The sequence below is a fragment of the Rhinopithecus bieti genome, unplaced genomic scaffold, assembly GCF_001698545.2.
Source record: "Rhinopithecus bieti isolate Rb0 unplaced genomic scaffold, ASM169854v2 scaffold_48354, whole genome shotgun sequence".
NCBI classification, from domain to species: Eukaryota; Metazoa; Chordata; class Mammalia; order Primates; family Cercopithecidae; genus Rhinopithecus; species Rhinopithecus bieti.
In genome coordinates, this window is record NW_016819017.1 from 43,608 (window position 1) to 67,247 (window position 23,640).

The 23,640-nt window shown below is 56.2% G+C and overlaps 1 pseudogene; it reads right to left on the minus strand.

Moving 5' to 3' along the window:
- Nucleotides 1-8,249: 8,249 nt before the first annotated feature.
- LOC108519192 (A disintegrin and metalloproteinase with thrombospondin motifs 7-like) lies at nt 8,250-23,422 on the minus strand (annotated as a pseudogene).
- Nucleotides 23,423-23,640: the final 218 nt, after the last annotated feature.

Genomic DNA, 23,640 nt, shown 5'->3' on the forward strand with positions numbered 1-23,640 from the left:
GAAGTAAAGAATCAAAATACCTGTTAAAAGATTGCAATATATAATAATTATTTTTAAAGTATCTGACTAAACCTGATAGATTTTCTGGAAATGAAAAAAATTAGTTCTAAAACCAAAGCTGATTTTTAGAAAATGTGAAAATGTAAATCAGCCCTATCCATAATAGTTTCTCCAAAACTTTATCTTACAGTTACTTTAAAATAATATAACTATTCAAAAATGTAACTGCTATGTTAATGTTTTGAAGTAAGTTAAAACATTTTAAAATATGAATACTGTAGTTTAAAACAAAGAAACTGGGGAAGAAAAGTAGAGAAAGAAATAAAGTCCAAAGCTTTATTTGCCAAGTTTTCTTAGAATGACTTTTACCAATTTATGAATTCTTATTAACAGAATGTATAATGGAAATACTGAAAGGCTTTTGTCTAAAGTGGCATTATTGACTGCTATCATGATATACTGTAATGTAATAAATTATGAAATTGTTGCAAAGTGTTGTTTTTGCCTTAAAATTTTGTGTGTCTTGTCTTGAAAACTATAGTATTAAAGGTATTGAGACTGTGCAAATGCTGAGCACACTTGGCATGAGGTCATCGGTTTTTTTTTTTTTTTACAAAATTGTAACTATGCAAGTGTATTAAAAGAACACAAACTGAAAAGAAGTTATGGAAATTTAAAAAAACTGTGGGGTAAAAAGTTATGAGATAAAAAATGCTGTGGAGAAGTTGTGGCAAAAAAAAGTAGAAAAAAGTTTTATGAAAATTTTTTTTAAAAGTTATGAAAACAAGTTATGGGATTTCAAAAAACATCATGGGATAAAAATAAAAATAAATAAAAGCAGACCCCTATCAGCATAAGCCTGGAGAAGTGGGTCTGGAGTCTTCACCCCCACCATGTACCAACTAACCCTTCCCAGTTACCCCTTTAACATTAGGGTAGCAAGACAAGACCCCTGTCTAATGGAGGGAGACAAACAGACCCTTTCCCACCCTGACCAGGGCTGAGTCCTTAAATTTCCAGATGATGATGTTTGTTTTTTAAGAGCCAGAGGCTGGTGGAGCTGGTTTGTTTGGAGGTGGTCTGATGGCCTCTCTCACCAAAGGAACTTTTCCCTCAGGGGGGCTCCCATATTCTTATTCACAGAGGCAGCTGAGGCAGGACAATGGGGCTAACTGTGGACCAGGCGAGGGCACAGGCTGCTGGGGTGGCCCCCGTTCCCCAGTGTACATACAGTATCTGTGTAACATTTTGTATATTCCTGGGGTAGGGCCACCCCCAGTATCATGGAGGTTGGAGCTGGCATATGAGGAGGAGGTTCTAAGCATTTGTGGCTGGGAAACTTATTTATTGCTAGCATAGTACAGAGGAAGGAGGCAGGGATGGGGTTGTGGGTGATGTGACTCCTGTTTATTTCGCTTTTCATTTTGGAATAAATGGATTTAGCCATACTGCTTGGCCTGGTGTGTTCCCATTTCCCTCACTGGGTCCTGCAGTTTGTCCCACAGAACGAGGAGCCCCAGAGTGTCTGAGCATGTCCAGCTGGGCTGTTGGGGATCTTTCAGGCCTGTTACCTGTATGCTGCCTGGTGACACCTGGTGGATTTCACGGGACTGCCATGTCACCTATGGGGCACAGTCTGGCCCTGACAGCCAACAGGCTCAGGAGCCTGATCTAGCGGTGGCCGGGAAGACAGATTCCAGCACCCAAGGGCACTGACTTCCATCCACCCCAGGCATCTTCCTTTCTGTCCCCTTGCCTCCCTCTCCTGTCTGCACCTGGTAGCCTGTTGTGTCTCTCCCTCCAGAGTGCTGGCTACCCCGCAGGCTCTTCCAGGCTGAGTTCATGGCCCTGCCCGCTAATGGCCAGAGTCAGCTTCACAGGATAAGAGTCACCTAAGCTCCAGGGGCTTTCCAGGAAGTGTCCCTTGGAAAGGCTGTAGCCTTTTCACTGCTCCCAACAGCACCCTAGAAATGGCTTGGCCTTTTCCCTCCCCTGAGCTGCACAGAGAACACAGCCAGCAGAGGCCACATTTCCCATCATCCAGAAACAGGTTTGATTCTCAGCTGATGGACAGCAGGACTGGTAGAGACTGTCAGGCCACATGGCTGCCTGCACAGCACCCCCATGCTTGGTGGAGGGTGGGAGGGGTGGTGGGGGCTGGCTGTCCACAGGCCGGGCATGACAGGGAGGCCCACTGGAGGTGGCGCACTTTGGAGGGGCGATGTCAGGGGACAGCTTTCTCTTGTTTGGCTACAAGACTCCACAAGGACAGCATGGGGGACTGATTCCCAGCGCTAGAAGCGAGGTGATCAGCCACATGTGTGTGTGTGTATATATATGTATATTACTATTTATAGCTATTTATAGAACAGGGCAGGGGCATACCACAGAGGGGGCACAAGTTTTCAGCAACGGTCACACCTGAAAGTGTCAGCTCACCACTACAACAGACTAAGTCACAGATGAAGGCTTTGGGAGTGGGGATCCACGGTCAAGTCACAGGACACCCGCACAGGTAGGCTTGGAAAGGGAGGCCTCTGAGAAGAGAGGATCTGTTTCGAGGTCAAAGTGGGGCCTGGGGCTCTTAGGACAGGATGGACTTGCCTGACCCGTTCAGCGGGCAGTTGGAAAGAAAGCAGAGAGAAAATGGGTTGAAGAAAAGCCAGAGCTGGTGAGGCAAGCGCAAAGCAGTGGTGTGCTGCAGCAGCTGTGGGAGGGCTGGAGAGGGAAGGGCGCAGGTTGCGGGTGTGGCAAGGTTCCTGGAACACAGGGACTGGAGGGGAAAGGGGAGGAAGATGGAGGGAGAAGCTGAAGCTTCATAGGCAGTGCCTGGGGGCTGTGGCAGCCGTCTCCACTCCACCCCACACACGCTGGCCTCTCCCTCGGCACCCAGGCAGTGCACCCATAGTTCAGACCCATGCTCAGCCTTCTTGGGTTTCTCCCTTCTCTGGTCACCCTGTCTTCCAACCCACGGCCCTGGGCCACCTCTTCCTTGGGGAGCCCCACCCAACAGCCACCAGGCTTGATAGAGAAGGAGTGCTGCTTGGACCAAAATGGTGAAGCTATAAGAGACGGATGACTGGAGTGAGTGCCAGAGGCCCCTCTGTGTGGTCAGAAAGCCCAGGGTCCTCTGAGGGACCCTGGGGAAGGCAGGGAGGGCAGGCAGCCGGATGCCACTGGCCATAGACTTATAAGTCTAAGAGGGGAGCCTCAACTGGTTGGTGGGGGGCTGCAGGTTGCATAGGTGAGGCTGGGTGCTTCCTGCTGGGAAAAGCAGAAGAGTGAGAGTCCATGGCAGGAAAGGCAGGTGAGTTCACTAGGCGGAGCTCAGCTGGGCCAGCAGGAACTGTGGTCCCCTTGGCTGAACAGCCCAGGTGACCTCTAGGAGCAACAGGCCAAGGTGCGTGAGCCCGCTGGCCAGTGGTAGTGCTTCAGTGGGGGCCAGGGACCCTGCCTTTGGTCACACGCTGGCAGCTATGATGGTACCTGGGAGAGAGGGAAGGGGGCTGTGTGTCCTTGCCTGGCCTGTGGAGTGTGTTGTGGGATGACCATGTGCATGGGACTCTCACCTAGATTGCCACTGGAGTGCCGACAGATAGAGGAGGTAGGACCCTGACAATCACCCCTGCTCTGCAGTGGATTCAGCTCTCGGCACTCCCAGGGAGGCTGGGAGCTGGATACCCTGCCCAGGCAGCTTGACTCAGACTGCACGACAAGTATGGTATGCCCAGGATGATGTTCCTAGGCTCAGTGTGTGGGTCAGGAGCAAGTCGACAGGCCCTGCTCCCCACCCCTTGGAAGGGACTGCCACCCTTCTGACTTAGTTCTGACTAAGGCCTGGGAAGCCATGACCCAGAGCATGGGTCCCCAGGGTCTCTTTGGGCCAGCCGGGCTGCTGCAGACAGATAGGAAGCACTTCTGATGCTCCTCCAACCTCAGGCAGCGCAGCGGGGCTGGGAATCACGCTAGCTTGCCTAGCGACTTGCTTTTCTGCGTGAACTCTGGCAGGCTGCCCCCTCCATGCAAAGTCACAGCTGCAGCCTGCTTGGGGCCCTCTCCCTCTTCTATCTGCTTAGGGTGACCTGGAACTTGGAGGTGGGCAGTCAGAGCCTAGGAATTGACTGTGTCATCAAGGCATGTGCCCTTGGGCCAGTTACTTCCTCTCAGAGCCTTGGGCTCCTCCTCTGAGGATGGGGCATGTTGGTGTGAAATGAGGTGAGCATGTTGAGTTGGGGAGCAGCAGGACACACACCTGCAGGCAGCCACACTGGCCATGCTCCCTCCCTCCCAAGTCCTGGGACAGATGCTCATTGCCAAGGGGTTCAGCCTCTGATACTGTTTCTTAGTCTCAGTCCCTAAGGAGTAATTTTGTTTTTCTTTTCTTTTCTTTTTTCTTTTCTTTTTTTTTTTTTTTGAGATGCAGTCTCCCTCTGCCACCCAGGCTGGAGTGCAAATGTGCAATCTCAGCTTACTGCAATCTCCGCCCCCGGAATCAAGCGATTCTCCTTCCTCAGCCTCCAAAGTAGCTGGGATTACAGGTGCCCACCACCGCACCTGGCTAATTTTTGTATTTTTAGTAGAGATGGAGATTCTCCCCATTGGCCAGGCTGGTTTGAAACTCCTGACCTCAGGTGATCTGCCTGCCTCAGGCTCCCAAAGCGCTGGGATTACAGGCGTGAGCTACTGCACCCAACCAGGAGTGACTTTCAGTGGTGTCCACTCCGTCCCCAGCATACACCCAGCCCTGAGTGGCCGTGGCTGCCACCTGCAGGCTCCAGGGCCACACTCCTCTTTCATCCAGGGATGTCATATGCTGGAGAACAGAATGTGAGAGGTGACCCCTGTAGGCTGCAGCGCGACCTCTCTGAACCTTAGTGTCCCCACCTGGAGAAGGGGTGTAACACCTTCCAAGGGGAGGGCTGAGGAGGAAATTGTCAACGGCTGAGTCCAAGGCTCACAGACAGAGGGCAGGGTTGGATCCAGGGCTGGGCCTGGGCCTGGGCCTGGGAGGACAGTGTTTGCCCCTTCCCCAGCCTCCCGCCCCTGGCCAGGACAGGAGCCTTTTCAAAGCACCTTCATGCTCCTCTGTTCCCTGCTGTGGGCACCACTGTCTGGCTCCATGGGACTAGAATTTATGGGAGGGGAAGGGGCTGTGGGTAGGCAGGTGCCAGGTGCTGGACCATCGATCAGCGTGGTAGGAATCTGTTGCTGGGGCTGGTGGTGGGAAAGGGGCCACCCCGAGGCAGTGGCAATTAGCCCAGCCCTATCTCTGGGCACAGAGATGAAGGGACATGTGGGGACAAGTAGGACACAGCTGGCCAGCCTGCTCTTCCCCTCTCTGCCCGCTTTTTGCAGAAGATTCAACAGATAGAATAGACAGGGCAAAGGAGGTGCCCGTGGGGGCCCCAGTCCCCAGTACTCCAGGGGCAGTCCCTGCAAGTGACAAGGTGGGCGGCCCTTTGTTGTAGGTGTGCCCGGTATTAGTCTCAGAATGGGGCCCCAGGGGAGGCTGGGAGCCTGAGCTGGAGGCAGGTAGCAAGAAAGGGCCAAGCTGTGCCCCTGCCCAGAAGACCTTCCTGACCCCAGAACCCCACCCTCTGCAGACAGGCCTCTTTGGGCAGCAGCCGCCCAGCTTCCAGGGACCAGATACCATGCTGTCATGGACTCGATTGCTGCTCTGCCCGCTGCAGATCTGCCCCAGAGGAGCAGGTGAAAAGCCACGCCTGCCGAGGTGCTGCTGCAGTGGAGTTTTGGGCAGAGGGGTTGGGGGAAGAGTTTTTGACTTTTAAGATTTGCCAAATCCAAGATGAAGTCACACTGTGATAGATGCTCAGTTATGTAAAATAATAATAAAGGTTACACAAACTGTTAGAATGAAAAATACTTTTTTTTTTGAGGGAGAGGAGGTTCCCCAGCCTGCCACTGGGTAGGGAGAGGGTTAGCACCATTAGGGCGCAGGGGGCGGGAGCTCCTCCACAGCCCGTCGTGGGCACTGAGGTCTGTTGCTCGGTCTGTGCATCCTGGCAACGTCAGCAGTGGGTGGTGACCCACTGATGGCTTCAGGAGGGGGCACCATGGCTGGGCAGAGAGCATGAGCGGCAGCACTGGTACGGACGGTGGGCAGCTGGCAGCCATCCCGTAGGCGCAGCGTCTCGCAGAACCCAAAAGACTGGGGGGTCCCGCTCACAGTCTGGAGTCAGGGGACAGAGGGGCATCAGAACCAGTGGTTTAGGGTACCCAGAACCTGGCTCCCCACCCTAACCACCTTAAGGAGGCTCCAGCAGCTCCCCACCAAGCAGAGAGCCCCGGTTTTTGGAGCGGCTCCCGAAGCAGAGTTGCAGGTCTCCAACTGTTGCTGTCTCTCTCCCACCTACTCATGGCCAACCCCAGGACATGAGAATGGGCACTGCTGGGCTGAGGTTTCTGGAGGAAAGGTCCTGAGGCCCCACCCTGACCCCCTCACATGCCCGTGAAAGGGCCGGCCCAGGGCGATGCCCTGCCACCCCATCTCCATCCTTGCTCACCCCTGGTGTTCCCCAACAGATCCTGGTACAGAACTGCGCTCCCAGGGTCTCCTGCCAGCCTGCAGCGGCCTCTGCTCCCAACTCCCCCCACGGCCCCCTGCCCCAGTGCATCTGTCCTGCCAGGCCTCTGTGACCACCTCCAGCCATGGGAGCTGTACTCAGCCTCGGGTTCTGGGTCACAGGGTCCCATCTCCCAGACCAGCCTCCCACTTCTCAGGTGGGCCACAAAGCCTAAAGAGAGTGGGCCTTACAGGCTGTCAGCAGAAACCAGGGACTGAGCCCAGGCCCACTGGGGAGGGAGACCGGCTACAGGCTGTGCTCGTCAGGGCTGAGGCTTGGCTGGGCCCTCCTGCCCCAGGTTATCAGAGCTATTCTGGGAAATGGCTTGTTTCCAGCCTCCTGGCCTTGCTCCTGATGCCACTGCCACTGCTGACAGCCCCCAACTGCTTACTCCAGCAGACCTCCCTGGGGAGGAGGAGCAGGAGGGCAGCAGACATCCCCCAGACCCAGCAGAGGGCACGAGGCAGCAGGCAGGCTCCTCCACCACCAAAGCTCCAGGCAGAGCTCCAAAGTGCACATTTACAGGCTTGCATCTTGGTCGCCCAGGGTGACTTCAGACAAGCTGTTTCACCTCTTGGGCTTGGCTCCCTCCTCTGTCAACCCCACCTCCACAGCAAACGGATGTGGCCATGCTGTGTCACTGCAGCGACCACACACTCTGGAGTTTCCCGGCTTTCCACATGTCCCACCAACTGTCCCACAGACCAGCAGGACATCCTGGGAATTCTGGGTCTCAAAGTCCAAGACACCTTCCCAGCCGCCCCTCCACTGTTCACTGGTGGCAGAAAACTCCTCACTTAGGACAGCTTCTAGTTCAGCCACCTAACCAGCCCCCATAGCCCACTCCCTGTAGCCCACTCACACCCACCCCTGGGAGACCTTGCAAGCCCAGAGCCTCCTGGGCCATCTGTCCTTGGTTCTAGGCCCCCAGGGGCCTCAGTTCCTGTTCTCTGCCCCATCTGATCTTCATCCCCTGTGATCATAACCACCCCCCCACCCTAGCCCTGAAGGTGAGAGACATGGTGCCAGCACCCAGCTTAGGAGACACAGAGGAGTGCTCTGAAATGCTGGCTGGGTGCATGCTGAGGGCAGGCAGGACAGGGTGGGTGTGCTGCCTGAGGTAATGGAGTTTGAGGCAGGAAGGCCACCCTTGCCAGAGGCAGGGTAGCAAGGCATGGCAGGGGCCACTCTGAGCCCGAATGAGGGCTGCCCAGGAGCCAGCACAGGTAGAGAAGTCTGCGTTGGACAAGGGGAGAAAGCAGATTGGGGAGATTGCAGGGGGCCCCGAATGCCAGCTTGAGTGCCCTGACTGAGGCCTCTGTCCTAGGGGCAGAGAGCAGACAGTCAATAGCACAGGGGTCACAGCTCCTCACAGGGTCGGCCCCAGGCCCTCTCCCTGACCTTGCAATTGGGGATGACAGTGGCTTTGGGGGAGGTGAAAAAGCCGCCTTCCCTCAGTATCATCTGGATGCCCACGCAGTCCTGGGCCCTTCATGCCCAGACCTCATTTATGCAAGGATGAGGCTTGGCGGCCCCTTTATTCAGCACATGAAGGCCCTGAGAGGGAAATGGAGCCCAAAGCCACTCAGCTGGTGAGGCGAGCCTAGGTGAGACTCCAGGGCCACCCTGTTTCCTGCCATCAGCACTGCTGAGAGCAGCTGGGACTCAGGAAGGAAGTGTGTGAGTGTGTGTGTGTGGGTGTCCCGCTTGCCAGCTAGCGTTCCTGACAGCCAACAGGTCTGCAGGGGAGACTGCTTCAGCCAGGCTGGGAGCCAGCGGCTGGGTCTCAGGGGTTCTGTGGCTGTTGGCGGGGCTGTCCCAAGCGGGCATGGACAGTAGCCTAGAGCTCAGGAGCACCTCAGGGCTGAGGGACTCAGGCTGGCCCTTGGGTCCTGGGTTGAGGGCAGGCTCAGGCGTGTGCCCGAGGCCAGTCAGGGTTGTGGGAAGGAAGGTCCCCCACACTGCCACAGTCTGCACGTCCCATGAGCCTGGTGCTGGGGTTGGGAAGGTGGGAGTCCTCAGCTCTAGGGGGCTGTCCCTGCCCTTCATCTCTGGCAGAGGGGCTATGGGGGAGGGAGGGGGAGGAGCCACCCCAACAGTGGGCCACAGTTCACTATCCACAGGCCCCAGGCTACCCTCCAGAGCTGGCTTCCAGGCCACAGTCCCTCCTGTCCACAGCTCTGTCACGTCAGGACTAGGAGAGGAGTGGGTGCTGCCGACCAGGGACAAAGGGGGCAGTGTGGGGCTGGGTCTTGGAGGCAGGTGGGGTGCTCTGCAGCCCTCAGGTTCCTCATCATCCTTGAAAACCTCATTGGTCCTGTCCCTCCATGGAGGAGGCAGCTGGCTAGGGCTGTCCTTGCTAACTAGGGCTGTCCTAACTAACATTTTGGCTCTCAGGGGCGGCAGGCATCTGCAGGCCATCAATGGAAACTGTAGGCCAGGGCAGGCTGGGGAGCCCAAGGTCTGGGGCCCCTATGGGGCCTTCTTCCTCAGGCAGGAAATTGATCAAAGGGCTCCCAGGGGTCTGCTCTGAGGGTGGGGGTGTGGAGCAGCTGGCCTGGCTGGGTCAAGGGCTAGGGGACCAAGGTCCCAGTGCCCCCTCCTCCTTGGCTGCAGGAAGCTCTGTGGTAGGCACGGGGCTACACATGGAAGGCACAGCAGGACGGCTGTGTGGTCAGGGAGTCCGATCCCCTGTCCCCTCCAGGTCTAGATCGGGCTCCTCAAAGGGCCCATAGGACAGATCCTTGTGGAAGTTGATGAAATTATAGTCATAGTAGAAGTTGTCCACAAACACGGGCCCTGGCAGGTCCAGCTCTAGGGCCTCCTCCTCAATGGCGTTGCCCATGGTGGCTGGCTTGAGTGATGAGGCAGGTGAATGGCCTGGGGCCAGGTGGCGCAGGATGAAGTCAGCCTCATTGAAGAGCTCATGGCTGGAGGAGCCGCTGCCTGAGCCTTCAGGGCCCAGTGTGTCCAGGGGCCACCGAAAGGGTGGCAGAGAGCAGGTGACTTTGCTGGCTAGCTGCTGGGCCTCGACAAAGGGACACCGAGACACCAGTGTCATTAATGCAGAGGACATTTTGGTGTTGAGTGCCCACATGTCACTAAGCACTGCAGGGGAAGCCAGGGTGAGGGGCTTAGGCTGGGAGGCAGGCTGCCAGGGGACGCTGGGGCATGGCTGGGTAACTTGTCCACTGCCTTATGTCAGGGTGGCAGAGACCCCAGCCAGCCCTGCCCAGCTCAAGGCCACTACCCTGTGGACATGGTTGCCAGGGGCTTCCTGATCCCTGAGGCTTTAGAGTCAGGGGCTGGACCCTGGAATGCCCAGGCTCCCTCCCACCCACGTGGGCTCCAGGAAGGCTGTCTGCCTACCTGTAGGCAAAGACCAAGGGTGGATCTGGAGGCGGGCCCCCTCCCATCCCACACTCACCTAAGACCAGTTCCCCACAGCCCAGGTGGCCGGACAGCGCACATGGCAGTTTCAAGGGGTTTCAGTAGGGGGCCGGGGAAGGTGTTCACAGGCGGGTGGCTCCAGGGCGCTCTGCTCATCCAGCCCCACATTGTGGATGCAGAGCATGGCCTGGCAGGGGAGGCCCCCAGGCCCACAGGAGCTGAAGCACAGCTGCCACTCATCTGCCCACCACCTGGTGAGGGCACATGGGTGGCATCACCATGGCATTAGATGAGTGGCATCAGCAGGCTCACCAGCAGGGAGGGCCAGGCTGGGCTTCCAGGCGTTCAGGGTTTGGGCAGAGCTGGGACTGAGGCCAGTGGATGATTCTCCAGAGCTCCAAGCCCAGGTAAGTGTTCTGCCCTCAAAGCCTGGTGACATGGCACAGCCCCTCTGCTCCTGCCACCCTCCCCTCAGGGAAACTGAGTGTGACCTGAGGACTATTTCACATCCAGGGACCCAAAGAGGAGGACCACAGGTGTGCAGGCTGGCCCAGGCTGGGGTGAGGGGTGACTGGGGGGCTGGGGCTTCAGCTTCGGGAAGAGAATGAAAGCCCGGCTCCCTCTGCTCCTCCCTGGGGCCTCCGGGGACCCAGATATAGGGGCCTGTGGCAGACCCAGGACGCCTGGGGGTGGGAAGTTGGCGGGACAGTGGGGGCGGGCTCACCTGGCAGGGCAGGGCTGCTACTGCACTTCCTCTAGCGGTCATCTGGCCAGCCCAGGGGGACACAGTGCTCCCCATCCACGGGCCCTGCCTGCCACTCTAAGCAGTACACACTCTGCCTCTACACACCTAGGGGCCATGGGGCTCAGCCTGGGACTGGCACCCACGTGCCCACCGCCCAAGACCCAAAGACACCCTTTCTGCCGGAACCCTCCCAGCACCTTACTGCCCATGTCAGGATGAAGGCAAACCTCCACCGTTGCTTCCTCTTGTCCTCCTGGTTCTCACTCACCCTCTCTCCTATGTAGCCTCCCCTCTGACTATCCCTGGAGGGGTGGCAGAGTGTGGAGATTTAGTGGGTTGGGTGCCCAGACCCTCTGCTTCCTAACTGAGATGCCTGGGCAGCTCATTTGGCCTCTCTGAACCTCAGTGTCCTCCTCTGGGAAGTGGGAGCAACAATCCTGCCTCCTCCAAGCCCTGGAGGGAGGACTGCACATGTTCTTGCATGTGCAGGCTCGGCCCGTGCCCCGCACATCGTAAGAGCTCGATCCTTGCCAGCTGCTGCTAGCATGCAAACCCAGCCATGGCATCAAGGCCATCCCACCATCCACACCCTTCCCAATGGCTCAGAGAATATCTGGAAAAGAAATTGGGCAACAAGGGGCAGCCCCTGCTCTCCACCGCCACACCAGCCTTGGCACTGCTCCTGTCCTTCACACCGTCTGCCACTGCCCATCCTGGGGCCTTTGCACAACCATGCTCCTCACCTTGAACACTCACTCCCATACTGCCTGTTGAGGCCCAGCCGTAGGACCCTGTCTGCAGGTGGCTCTGCCTTCTCAGCTCCACCCCCACCCTGTGGTCCAAAGAGTAAGTTGTCCCTCCCTTGAGCTGCCAGTCCCACACCTGTCCCCCTCTTTCCTCACCAACAGATTCTGATTTTGTTCAAGGAGCAATGAGACCTGCTGCAAACACAACCCACTGCCGCTCCCTTGCAACTAGGGGGGTCTGGGACACAGTCCTGGCTGGAGAGAAAAAGGCACGAGTCCCTCGCTGGGAGTCAGCCCTTTCCCTTCTCTTTCTTCCTGCCCAGTACAGGGTAAGAGCCCTGGAAGGGAGGACAGCATCTGTGACAGGCAGGAGTGGAGGGGAGGCTGCTGTGGCAAGGATGGTGTGGCTGAGGGCCAATCAGCTCCAGGTCCTGCCACCTTGGACTGTGCACCTGGGACTTCCTGCCTAAGACAAAGAACCCCTGTCTGTTCCAGCCACCACGGGGCACTTGCCTCTGCAGACACTCCTAAGTGGTCCACCTGCGAAGCAGCCAATTTGCTGAAAGACAATTCCCAAACGTCTAATCCTGCAAATGTATGTGCTGTTTTTCACGTTTGTCCAATTAAAGACCTGCTGTGTGACCGTGTGCAAGTCTTCGGCCAGCCTCTGGGCCTTAGTTTCCTCCTGTATAAAGTGGGTTTGGGGCTGCCTCTGCAGAGGGCTGTTGAGAAGCTGGGACAAGCTTCAGGCATGACTGGCACTGGCTGGAGGGACTGCTCCAAGTCTCTAGCCCATGACACCAGCATCCTAACGAGCCCTTGAGTCCTCAGCCTCCCTCCTGGTGGCAGTACCCCAGCCCGGGTCTAAAGAAAGCGCCCAGGGCCTCAGCCAGCTGAGAGGTCTGACCGAGCACAGCTCCTGAAACCCTCCACATCTAGGCCAGAGTTGCTGGCCCCCACCCAGCTCAGACCTGGAGGCCAGGAGGCAGGGAGGCCCACAGGCCAGTCTTGGATAAGCACAGGGCCCTGGGTGAGGCCGGCCCCGGGTGGCCTCCTGAAGTGAAGATTAGCCGGGTAGTACCTCAGGTCTATGGTATCACTGAGTTCTGTGTCTCAGCAGATCTTCACACTACCCCTCTTAGATGGGGAAACAGAGGCCCAGAGAGGTGAAGTCACTCACCTCAGGCCATCCCTTCAGTGCTGGCCCATACTCCCAGCTGCCCTCAGTCTCATCTCAGACCCTTGTTGTGCCTCTGAGGCCACCAAGCCCCTCCCGCTGAGTGGCCCCTACAGACGAGCTGCAAGACTGAGGGCCTGGCCTGCAAAAACTGCATTTGCCCCCGACTACAACTTTACTGGATGGGCACTGCTATTATATAGACCGGGAAATGGAGGACCAGAGGAGGGGTGAAGAGGGGATTCGAACCCAGAGCCATCTAAGGTGCAGGGCTCTTCCCCACTGCCCTCTCCTGCCTCCTTCTAGCCAGCAGCTGCTTTGTCATGTGGCATCTGATGAGTCTCTCCAGTCTCTGGACCTCAGTGTCCCCCTCTCTGCAAAGGGGTCAGCAGTGGGGACGCTGTCAGCCCCCAGAACACTGCTTGAAAGTGACTCAAGTGGCCTGGACACTCAGACTGACCATTATGAGGATACTTCTAAGAGCCAGAGGCTGGGACAGAGCCAAGCTCCTGCAATCAGCTGACTGCTTGGGTCCCTCTGTCCCATTGCCCAGGGCACCCTGGGCCCCACACTCACGTAGGCTGCATGCACTGCCGCTCAGGGCTCTGTACGCCCACGCCACAGCTCCGGGAGCAGATGGACCAGGCGCTACAGCTGGACCAGCCACCATCCACCGCCTCAGGCCGGAAGCCCACGGGTACGCACTCCCCATTGAGATACCACTACTGTGACAGATGGAGGTAGAGCCACCCCACCCCCCAGCTTATTAGTCATCCTCACCCTAGTGAGAACAAGGTGGGTGGGGAGGCTGAGAAAGGCACAGAGGGGAAGGATGGAAGGTGAGAGAGGCCCCTTCACAATAATCACAATCATCTGTGACCCAGGCCACAGGGAGGAGCTGAGCAGGGAGTAAAACAGCCTGCATGCTGACTCAGCTGAAGACACCCTGGGGAATCATGGAATCAAGCCCTGGCCCCAATGCCTCCACTTTGCAGATGGGGCCATGGGCTGCAGAGAGTGCGGGGCTCTGCTAGGAGCACAAGCAAGACTGTGAGCCGGGGCTGACCCCAGGGCCTGGTTACAGCAGGTCTGGCGTCTCACACACCCACCGCCAGGACTGGGGACATCCCCTACCTTATTCTCCCTACACCGGGTGCTGTCCACGGCTGCATCCAGCTTGGCGTGACAGGTGGTCTCCACAGAGCACCAGAGTGTGTGGCAGATACTCTGCGAGGAGGAGGGCATGGGCCATACCCTCACCCCCTCCCAGCGCCACCACCCACCTTGCCCCCTCCCTGTCCCCAAGGGTCCCCTAGGCACCCCTCCACGTGGCAGGGGCCCACTGACCCCCAGAGGTCCCTTCTTGTGTGCCTGCTCCCACCTTCCTCCCTGGACCATGTGGTGGTGTGGGGCGCCCAGGGCTGTGCTCCTCAGAGCGGTCCCCAGCTGTCCCCACCTCTCCTGGCCCAGCCCCTCCTCTGGAAACACTCCCGTTAGAAGATCACTTCAGGCAATCTTCTCCAGGATAAATAGAGAACTTTTTTACTCTCGATCCCTGTCCCTGTTCCTGTTTGCTCTGTGGCCTGGGCCAGTGCCTACCCTCTCTAGGCCTCTGTGTGCTTCCCATAGATTGAGGGGTTTGGATTCAGTGACGTCCAAGGCTCCCTCCATCTGACACCGCTGCCTGAGGCTCCTGCCTTCACAGGCCTCCAGCCACCTATGCCTGGGCTGTTGAGCTGGTGAATATGGCAGCATCTTAGATTGTCCAGCAAGCTTTCAAAGGCAGGCTTCCAGAGGGTTCTGTGGTCAAAGCTGTTGGGGTCATCCATTCAGATGTCTGGGTTTCATGGGTGATGGCTGTGCCTGCAGGACCTTAAAGCTGCTTATGACTGCAGAAAGAACAGCCTGCCGCAGTACTGCAATTTCCTGGCTGTGTTATGCTCGTTAGTTCCTCAGACTCTCTGAGCCTCCCTGGGAGTAATAATGAGAACTGAGTGAGATTGTTTTTCTGAAAGTACTTAGCATGGCCCCTGGCACACAGTAAATGCTCAGGAAATAATTTTTCTCATGTCCTTCCCAAAGATGGTCTCTGGAGACCCTTCTGTGACACAGCAGCTCAGATCCCTTAACTCAAGTGCACAGCCTTGGGACAAGGACCTGTGAGTGGGAACCTCTGTCAGACTGTTCTTGAGGCCAGTGAGCTTGCAGGGGCCATCACAGGCCCCCATCTGTGCTACCTGGTTTGTCATTGCTGGCCAGCCCCCAGGCTGAATCCAAACCCCTCAATCTATGGGAAGCACACAGAGGCCTAGAGAGGGCAGGCACTGGCCCAGGCCACAGAGCAAACAGGAACAGGGACAGGGATCGAGAGTAAAAAAACACAGCACTAAGGGCAATGGGGAGGCACAGCCAAAGACCTACGATGACTTTCTGGCCCATCACAACTCCCCTTTAAATAAGACTCCCTCCAGGCCAGTCCCAGAGATGCCCAGGCAGGCCTCTCTCCTGCTTTACAGGGAAGCAGCCTGGTTGTGGGGAGGGGACAGTGGAGGGACAGCACATGGCCATAGCCGGGGCTCCTTCTCGAGAGAGCTTCCTTTCCCCTGGACTTTGTGACCCACAGGCTGGATACCCGGTGCCCCCAGGCTGGGAGGGTGAAGCTCAGCTCTCAGTGTAGCAATGGGGGCAGGCACAGTACCTGTGCCCGAGCTCGTGGGCTACAGTGAAGGCCAGCGGCAGGCCTGTGTCCTCGTTGATGCTGCAGCTGCAGTGCGGCAGGCACATGCCCGCCACGTGGGACAGGCCCAGGGTCTCACAGGGCCGGCTCATGGCTGCACACAGGTCCTTCCTGCACAGGAAGAGAAGCAGCCTTCAGGTTAACCTGACCCAGTGCTAGGCCCACCTGAGCTAAGGCCAGGGAAGGGTCCCGCTGAACTGATTCCAAGCGAAAAGGATGTCCCTCCCACCATTCTGTGGCATGAGGCCAGCACAGTGGCCACGTGGGAAGCAGGTGCTCTCATTCACACACAATCCTCTGGGCATCTCTTTGGCCCTTGGGAGCACAGACCCGCACAGAACAATTTTGGTTACTATCCAGCAGGGGTGCTGACAGAAGCTGCCAGAGTCCAGCAGAGGGAAGATAACTGCCTCTGGACAGATCAGCAGTTGCCAGAGGTTAGGGGAGGAGGGAGGAAGGTGGCTGCGACTATAAACTGGTAGTACAAGACATCCTTCTGATGAGACGGATCTGTATCTAGACTGTGGGGGTAAGTAGGTGAACCCACAGTGATGAAACTACACGTTTGAATACACACACATTCACACAAAGGGCAGTATGTGTGGAACTAATGATATCTGAGGAAGTCTGCGGATGGTATCAGTGTCAGTTTCCTGGTTGGGATACTGTGCTCTAGTCATGCAAGATGTTACCACTGGGGGAAATGGATGAAGGCTATAGAGGCCCTCTCTCTATTATTTCTAACAACAGCATGAAGATCCACAATTATTTCAAAATAAAAAGACGTCCCCGAGTGCGGACAGAATCCAGCCTTGGGCCAAAGGTGCGCAAACTCTCCTCAAAATGGGGCTCCCTGAGAGCACGGCCCCCTCCTCCACCAGGGCTTCTCCCGCAGGGCGGGTGAAGCACCTCCCTGAGATGCAGGCTCCCACCCTCCTGCAGCTGGCAGTACCTGGTGAGCAGGATGGCAGTGTCATGGTACAGGGGGTGAGCATCCCTCTTCATGTTGATGCTTTTCTGCCACTTGCAGAAGCTCTTCAGGGTGTTGTCTGCATGGTGTGTGGTCTTTAGTTCCTCCTGGGAGCAGAGAGAAGGACTGCTCATGCCTCCCCTGAGTTCCAAGAAGGTCAGGCCCAATTGTCCTCCATACAAAGGCAGGAGACAGAGGCCCAGCAGGGCAGTGGGAGGCCCACAGGCACCAGTCCAGCTTCTGGCCTGACCACCCCTCCTGTAGGAACCTCCTGCAGGGGACCTGGGACCTGAGAGAGGGTCCTTCAGGAACCAGGGGTTGGCAGGGGACACGGTCCAGGCCAAGGAGGCCTTCACTGTGCCCTTCCATACAGAGCTACACAGGTCATGGTGCAGGAGGGCTCTGGCAGCCAAAGCCATTGCTGGGCATCATGGGACCACATGACTGCTCACCTCTTCATCTTCCAGAAGGACCAGGCGCACAGTGGTGATGTGGATGCGGTTCCCAATGCTGGGTCATAAAACAGGCCAGCCACCTGCTCAAGAGATGGGGGGGGTCAGGCTGTCACCAGGATGAAGGATACAAGGAGCCAATGCTCACCCAACCCACCCTCCCACCCAGGGCAATGCATACCCATGCTCACACACAGGGACGCTCACACGGGTGCACACAGGCTGCACAGTGGACAGGTGATGCATGTACACCAATGCATGAGTGTCCCCACACCTCACACACACTACCCCAACCCAGCAGCCCCAGAACCTGAAGAGGACAAGAGACCTCCGAAGCCCCTTCCCAGACCACAAATCTTTCCTAGACCACAGACAGGTAAGCTCGGTATCAGTCCCCAGCAAAGTGACTCCAGAGGACCAGAAGCGCTGAGGGTCTGCTCGGCCTGCCTGAGGACTGACCCACACTGTATTCTGAGTCAGGGCTAGGGACAGCTTAGTACCACCACAAAGGCCTTCCCTCAGCATGTATAACCTCACTATCTCCCAGGAGCTATGGGGGCAATACAGGCATTGGGAGATGTTGGAGGGAGGCAGGGTCTTAACTGGCTGATCAACTCAACCAAGCAGCATTGGTTAATGGCCCAAGGTCAGTGTAGGGTGTTTCAACTGGATAAATGATACCCAGGGAAGCCCAGCCCTGTTCTGCTGCAGGCCTGGAGAGCACACCAAGGTATGCAGTGTTTGTGAAGGTAAGATCTGGAGGATACAGGTAACCACAGGCTCCCGGTGAGCCGAAAGTGTGACAAGAGCCCCTCAAAAAGGGCTTGTGACCTCAGAGAGCAAGAACAGAATTGGGGGTGAAAATGGGGTGAAACTGGCTGGGCACGGTGGCTCACACCTGTAATCCTGGCACTTTGGGAGGCCAAGGTGGGCAGATCACAAGGTCAGGAATTCAAAACCAGCCTGGCCAACATGCAGAAACCCCATCTCTACTAAAAATACAAAAAAATTAGCCGAGTGTGGTGGCATGTGCCTATAGTCCCAGCTACTCAGGAGGCTGCGGCAGGAAAATCAGTTGAACCAGGAGGCAGAGGTTGCAGTGAGCCGAGATCGCACCACTGAACTCCGACCCAGGTAACAGAGAGAGACTCCATCTGAAAGAAAGAAAGAAATAAAGAGAAAGAAAGAAAACGGGGTGAAAAGGGACCTGTCTTGCTATCTTTGGGACAAACCCACTCAAGTTCTAGGACTCAGGTCTGAATCTAGCATGGGGAGAATGATGATAAATTGGAGTCTGTAGGTGGCGTTGGTAAAGAAAGGTGTGGCTGTCCTGAAGATGGCTGTGGGTCAGATACTGCAGCAGCCAAAAAAATAGCTGCAGCCAGCCTTGATTGAGCCTAACATGTACAGTCCCTGTGCTTGGAGCTTAGCATGCATTATATCATTTAATCTTGTCACTTCTAAGGCAGGCACAATTATCCTCGTTTTACAAATGAAGTAACTGAAGCTTAAAGAGAGGGTGAAGCTGGGCTCGGAATTCAGGTTTTGCTATTTCAAAGCCCCTGCTTATTTCCTAAATTTGGGGAACGCTGCCTGCCTATTCTGTTGGGGATTCTCAACGCCTATTTATTTTGAAGGCTCTGAGAAGTCCTGTAGCAAAGAAGTCTGTTTTACCCTTTTTTTTTTTTTTTTTTTTTTTTTTTTTTTTTTTTTTTTTTTAATGAGACAGGGTCTCACTTTGTCACCCATATGGAGTGCAGTTGCATCATCTCGGCTCACTGCAGCCTTGACCTCCTGGGCTCAAGCAATCCTCCCACCTTAGTCCCTCAAGTAGCTGGGACGACAGGTGTGCACCACCATGCCTGGCCCGTTTTACTTTTTTTAATCCTGTGTGGCCAAACTTATTCAACAGCAGCATCTTTTTTCATAGTACGCTACTGGCATTCTTTGGAATACATTCCCTGAAATAATTCCTTGGGAAGTGCTACGATGAGACAGAGTCCCCAAGTGCAGGATCGTGCTCTTCCACATCCATCACTTTATCCCAGGTAGAGCGATGGCTCTCAACAAGTCAGTCTTAAATAAACATCTGATCCTGAGGGAACATCTGTTCCCCATCCTTCTGGCCCACCCTGACCCAGGGCACATGTCTACAGGGTTTCTCCTCAGCAAGTTCTCTGGGGCACTAGGAACCACACAGGGATCAGAGGCCAGGGGCCTGAATTCCCCTCCTGGCTCTGCCCCAGACCTGTGCTGTGTGGCTCTTCCTGGTCACTTCCCTTCTCTGATCTTGAGATTCCCTGACTAAAAATAGGAATGCTGATCTGCCTCACAGGGGGACCTCAAAGGGCAAATGAAATGGTGGATATCAACACAGTAAAGTACTGTGTCCATGGGAGGGGAACTCCTGGGCCTGACAAAACTGGCTACTGGGCCCCTATCTCCCCGTGTCACTTCTTCCCACCCTGGGGGGTTAGTAAATCCCAACACAGGCTGACCCCACCCTCTAAACCCCAGCCGGGGGAGGTTGGCCAAGACCCAGCCCAGCTGGCCCTACTGGGCCTGCTTCCCTGACCCAGGCTGCGCCAGNACCCATATGGAGTGCAGTTGCATCATCTCGGCTCACTGCAGCCTTGACCTCCTGGGCTCAAGCAATCCTCCCACCTTAGTCCCTCAAGTAGCTGGGACGACAGGTGTGCACCACCATGCCTGGCCCGTTTTACTTTTTTTAATCCTGTGTGGCCAAACTTATTCAACAGCAGCATCTTTTTTCATAGTACGCTACTGGCATTCTTTGGAATACATTCCCTGAAATAATTCCTTGGGAAGTGCTACGATGAGACAGAGTCCCCAAGTGCAGGATCGTGCTCTTCCACATCCATCACTTTATCCCAGGTAGAGCGATGGCTCTCAACAAGTCAGTCTTAAATAAACATCTGATCCTGAGGGAACATCTGTTCCCCATCCTTCTGGCCCACCCTGACCCAGGGCACATGTCTACAGGGTTTCTCCTCAGCAAGTTCTCTGGGGCACTAGGAACCACACAGGGATCAGAGGCCAGGGGCCTGAATTCCCCTCCTGGCTCTGCCCCAGACCTGTGCTGTGTGGCTCTTCCTGGTCACTTCCCTTCTCTGATCTTGAGATTCCCTGACTAAAATAGGAATGCTGATCTGCCTCACAGGGGACCTCAAAGGGCAAATGAAATGGTGGATATCAACACAGTAAAGTACTGTGTCCATGGGAGGGGAACTCCTGGGCCTGACAAAACTGGCTACTGGGCCCCTATCTCCCCGTGTCACTTCTTCCCACCCTGGGGGGTTAGTAAATCCCAACACAGGCTGACCCCACCCTCTAAACCCCAGCCGGGGGAGGTTGGCCAAGACCCAGCCCAGCTGGCCCTACTGGGCCTGCTTCCCTGACCCAGGCTGCGCCAGATCAGAAGAGGAAGCATATCTAAGAAGCTGGGGAAACTGAGGCCAAGAAGCATACCTCTGTGGATATGTGCTCCAGCAAATGCAGTACCAGAGCTGTGGGCAGGTTGAGATTAGCATGCCAGCCAAGCATTCCCCAAGCCCTAGCAACCCTTAGCAGGCAGCTCGTCACCTGGACTGGCCAGAACTACTGCTGCTCTGCAGAGGAGGCACTGGGTACCACACTCCAGGTCCCAGTAATAGAGGTTAGTTATTCTAGGGTGGGAGCAGGGTGGCGGGGGGGAGGGAGGTTCCTGGCTAGTGGCCCTGTTGGAGCTGGGCATGGCTCACCTAGCCTGGGCACTGGGGGGAGAATGGCTGGCAGAGTCAGGTGCCATAGGCTGTGGGGGGGAGGGAGCAGAGGCAGGTTGAGCCCCAAGGTGGGAGAGGTAGGTGAGATGGAGCGAGGGAGGTCAGTCTAGGGGATTGACTGGGGCAAGCCTGAAAAGCAGAGGACATAGTCTTGTGGCACAATTAAGGGCACAGGCTATGGTGATGTATCCGTCTGTCTATCTGTGTCCTGTGGTCTAAGGGGCACTGGGCATGGGGATGTTAAGAGGGGCTTCTAGAAAGGCCCCTTCATGTCCCCAGGCCCAGCACCCACCCGAGAACTGGGAGCAGAAGAGCATACCTTGCACCCCACAGGTGCTTGGAGCACTGGAATCACCCCACTGTGCCAGCCTCTCTGGGGCCTGATGCTTGTACACCACATGGGCTGGGCGTGGCTGGGCCGGGCCAGGTTGGGGCAGTGTCCAGGGGCTCAATGAAGTAGTCCTCGTTGGAGAGCCAGAACACACCTTCCTGGGGAAGAAGCACCAGGGTCACACAGGGAGGACTGGCCCTCAGTTGCTCTTCCTGCACGTCCCAGAGGCCCATCCTGCCCAGCTGAGCCCCCACTGCCCACACTACCTGTGACTGCCCACGGACACTCTGCACTTTCCTCCCGCTGGGCCTTTGCGCACTCTGTAACCTCCACCTGGAAAGCCCTTCTCTGCCATTTCACACACAGCCAAACCTTCAAAGCAGAGCTCAGAAGGCTCCAAATCTGACAAAATGTTGTCTTCCAGAGTCCTAGACAGCCATCCTGAGTGGGGAGGCTTGTGCCCAGGCCTCCAGGCTATTCTCCATCTCCTCCGCACGCCAGCCATTTCCAGCACTGTGCTCCCTCCCAACTGGCCAGGGCTTCTGACCTTCCCTCTATCTCCCTAAGGGAACGAATCACTCCAAAGCATCTACACCCACACCCGAGCAGAGGAGATGCCTATGGCCACTAGGACACCCTGTTCTCTGGGCCCAGGGCCGCCCAGAGAAGGGAAGCTGGCAGGAGTGTCTTGGACATGTCCGCCAGCATTCAGAATCCACGGAGGGGAGGGGCCCTAGGAAGCATCTTTGATGCCCACTACCTCCTGAGGAAGCTCAGGGCTCCAACAGGGAAGAAGGTCTTACGTGCCTCGGACTTCTCCTTGTAGACACCAGTTCTGCCCCTTGGGTCACACAGGACCAGGGAGCCTGGAGGGAGGGCTGGAGAGTGCATTAGCTCTTGGGTCTGGAGACCTGGGTGTGAATGCGGATTCCCCCCCTCCCACCCACCACTCACTGAATGACTAGGTGACCCTGGGCAAGTTCCCCTCTGAGCCTGTTTCCTCATCTGTGAAATGGGAATGACGCCCTGTGTGCACAGCTGCTGCTCAGGCTTAACAACATCAACTGTACATTAAGGGACAAGCACAGGCTCCATAAATGAGAATACTGTGCAGAGCAGATGGGCCTTCAAAGGTCCAGATGTTGTGCAGCTTGTGTTGTGGGCTCCCTGTCATTAGGCCCTGTGCAGCCACAGCCCATGGTTTTTGCCTGAGCAATCTAAGCTGAGGGCCTCCTGGGAACAGTGGACGCTGAGAGTGTGCACATATCCCCTACTCCTCCCAAACCCCCAACCTCCAGAGCTGTGAGAGTGGGGCTGGTCACCTGAACACCAACAGAAAGGGGCCCTGCTCCGCCTGGAGTGGAAGCTGCTCTAATCAGCCCCAGTCAGGGAGCCATTAGGGCTGCAGGCAGTAGCCAGCACCACCCTTCAGCCAGACCAAGCCAGGAAGCTGAGGCCTGCTTTTCCCGGAACGCTGATCCCGGCAGAGGGGCTCAAAGGGATTCCTCACCACACCCTGCAGAATGGCTACAGGGTGAGGGGTGGCTTTCCTGGAGAAGAGCAGCCTAAAGGGACCTGTGAAGGACAGTCATAACTGATGCCGCAGGGAAGAGAAGCCAACTGCTTTTTCAGTTACTTAGTCCAGTCAAACAGAGGTTTTCAAAGTGGGATCTCTGGACCTGCATCTTCAATATCACCTGAGATGGTTTCAGAAATCCAAGTGTTTGGGCGCCACCCCAGACCTACCCTGCAAACATTCTGTTTAAACAGGGCCTGCAGGTGATTTGAGCTCATAGTAAACTTATCTTTTCTTTTCTTTTCTCTTTCTTTCTTCCTTGAACTCCTGGGCTCAAGTGATCCTTTCACCTCAGCCTTCCAAATAACTGGGACTACAGGTGCACCACCACCCGGCTTTCACATTAAACTTTGAGAACTGCTGTCCTAGAGATCAACGAGGCCTGCATTGTCGCTCCCATTTTACAGGCGTGAATACCGAGGTTGGCAGAGGAAAAGTGCACTGGGCAAAGCCACCAGACAAGTGCGTGCCCAGGCTGGAGCAAATCTCCACATCCCACCACCCGAGACTGCCCCAAGTATACATGTCACAGTGCACTCAATAGGCCGTCGCAGGCGCTGGTGGCCGCTAGGCCACTCTCAAGCTCGGGTTCCTGTGCCTCCCCAAGCAGATGGCAGGCGGGGGTGTGGGCCCAGATGTGCCTGCTACCCAGGCCGCCAAGCCTCAGTGTCTTGCTCACAAAGAGGGGCGCCAGCAGGTGTTGACTGGAGGTCAGGTTGAAGCGCAGCTTGCACCCGCAGTATTGCAGCTGGTAGAAGGAGGGTGCGTCTGGGCACACAGACACATCCCGCTTGCGCAGCGCGCGGGGCCACAGCTCACAGGACAGGAAAGACTCCCCCAGGGTCCATGCGAACCTGGTGCACGATGTCCAGTGCCGCCCTGGCCTTGGTTGCACGTCCTGCAGGGAGAGAACCACAAACGCCTCGGCCCATGGCAGACCCAGGTCCTTGCTGGTGGCCGGGGACCAGAGTGGAGGGGCCAAGAGGGGGCTGCTGGAGTCAGAGTATCTGGATTCAAATCCTCGCTGTGCTGTCTACTAACTCTGCTTTTCATCTTTCCGTGCCTCAGTTTCTCCATCTGGATCGTTGCAGTAACTTCTTTTGTTGTTGTTTGTGTTTTGGGATTTTTGTTTGCTTGTTTTGAGACAGTC